General features: G+C 33.6%; 1 protein-coding gene across 2 annotated transcripts in view; it reads left to right on the top strand.

The window, feature by feature from the left end:
* The window catches only part of LOC125043200 (sarcoplasmic calcium-binding protein, beta chain-like), a 14,466-nt gene extending 14,439 nt beyond the window's left edge, over positions 1-27 (top strand). For both annotated transcript variants that reach the window (XM_047639200.1, XM_047639199.1), the window contains exon 6: positions 1-27. This exon is cut by the window's left edge and continues 216 nt beyond it. The gene's annotated coding sequence lies outside the window, so the exon portion shown is untranslated.
* Positions 28-2,500: the final 2,473 nt, after the last annotated feature.

Raw genomic sequence — 2,500 nt, 5'->3', positions numbered from 1 at the left:
GGAGGGAAATTAAATTTAAAAAAAGGGTGTTCAGCCTTCTCTTTCTGCCTCCTTTTTGATATGCTACCGTGCCATACCGTGCTATACCGTGCCATATTTTTAAATCTCTAGCTGCTTTGGGATGCTGGCGTGGTATTCGTGATGGTATTTTGGGGGTTTGGTTACCTCAAGAGGGGGGTTAGGGATGGGCATTTGGGGGGAGGGGGAGGGTTACCTCTTTGGTTCGTGGGTTCGTATTTTGTGAAAGGAAGAAACACCCTTAAATATTAGGCCATTTGGTGGTGTTGATTTATTTCTTGTTTCTTGTTATTGTTCAATGAAGTTCGAATCTTCATAAACGGTGTCTCGTTTTTCTTTTGTTCCTTCTGGTTATGTATGTGTATATTTACAAATATATAAATACACACACATATACACACACACATATACACACACATACACACTTACATACATACACACACACACATACACATACACATACACATACACATACACATACACAAACACATACACATACACATACACACACACATACATACATACATGCATACATACATTCATACATTCATACATTCATACATTCATACATACATACATACATACATACATACATACATAGATACATACATACATACATACATTCATACATATATACATACACACATGCATACATAAATATGTACATACATACATACATAAATATATGTGTATATATATACATATATATGCATATATATATATATATATATATATATATATATATATATATATATATGTGTATGTATGTATTTATGTATATATACACACATTTAACGATATGCTTAGGCTTATGAAACTGCGAGACAAATATGTACAAAAAATCCGGAAAAAAGATTGAAAACTCTTACAAAATGCTAAATATGTAAGAAAAAGATAATTGAAAGAAAGGAACAGGAAATGAAGAGAAGAATTCGGCCGGACATTTCCCTCGCCCTCGTAAATTAAAATCAAGATACGGAACAAAGAGATAGGAGAGGTAATAAACGCAGAAAAAGGACGCGCAGAAGTAGAAAATAGAGCGTAATAAACAGAGAAAAAACGAGAAAAAAACAAAGACTTTGAAGACAACAAAAAACGAGATTAACAAGGTATCCAAAACAAAACAAAAAAAAGGAATCTAAAATCAACAAAAAAACGAACACTAGAAACAACAACATAAAAAACAAAGAATCCAAAACAACAAAAACAACAACAAAAAACGAAAAACAAGAAGACGGTGACCAGCAAATGGCCGGACGCTCCCCCAAGACTCGTAAATTAAGCGCTGATTGAGTTATGTCCCACATTAGCTGTCACAGACAACATTCCTCGGGCATGACAGTATGCCGTGGCCCGCATGCGATGCCCATCACAGATCCTGGTCACGAGGCGGTCGAACCAAACTTGGAAAATACTGGTTCGAGAATCCCATTACCTCTCGGCTAATCGGTTTCCGGTTCTGCGTTTAACCACTGCTCAGGAGAACCATTTGTGGGAATCTGATATCCTTTTTCCAAATCTTTTTTTTTTTTTTTTCTAAAGGAAGGGTAATTTTACCGATTATAGGTTGGTGTGGATTTTAAGAAAATGTGTTTATTTAGCTGTGTTTTTTTTTTTTTTGTTTTTGTTTTTTTTTGAAGGGTCTGTCTCTGTCTTCCTCTCCGCTTGTTTGTTTTCTTTCTTTCTTTTTTTCTTTCTTTTTCTTTATTTTGTCTCATACCTGTGTTAGTTGGTTATATAAGACTGCGATGAATTTGAGTTAATTTACATTAAACCAAATTTCGAGGAACATGAAAGCTCTAAAAAAAAAAAAACAAAAAAAAAAAAACATATATTTCCTCTTCAAAACCAAGGAGACTCCGAAGTGAACTAATTAAATTTCGGTATTTAATTCCTCTCGATTAACAACGACAGATTTTCATCCTCAAGCCTATCAAAAGTCAATTGTTCGCTCTCGAGACAATTATCATTATCATCTATAAATTCTCTCGCATATATTTAAATGCATATTACGCCCATTCACAAGGATACTTCATTATCCAACCCGTGCACTTTAAAAGCCCCGTGATGTATGTGAATAACTTTTAACTCCAATGACTTACACTTTTATTGAAGAAAGATGCACTTAGTACAAAAAAGATATATAAAAAGGGAAAGAAATTCTATCAAGTGTTTTACTTTTTATTAGACAGAATGTAGTAAGAATAAGGATCTTATATGCGCCTGTGTTTTCATATGCAAATACGACTGTCATTTTTGTTTTTTGTTTTTGTTATAATTTCCTTGCTGGATGTTTGATTAATGTATTTTGATTATAGACTCCTTTTTTGTATTAGACAGAAATGGAGAAATAAAAAAATAATTTCGTGTGTATGACGAAGGAGGCAGTAAACACAGGTAGAGAGAAAGGAAGCAATGATGAGGAAGAAGCAAGTGCAGGAGAATGAATAGAAGAATATGAAGGAATCGAAAAAATACAAAG

This window comes from Penaeus chinensis, chromosome 33, assembly GCF_019202785.1.
Source record: "Penaeus chinensis breed Huanghai No. 1 chromosome 33, ASM1920278v2, whole genome shotgun sequence".
Lineage (NCBI taxonomy): Eukaryota > Metazoa > Arthropoda > Malacostraca > Decapoda > Penaeidae > Penaeus > Penaeus chinensis.
This window is presented reverse-complemented; position numbering and strand designations above follow the sequence as displayed.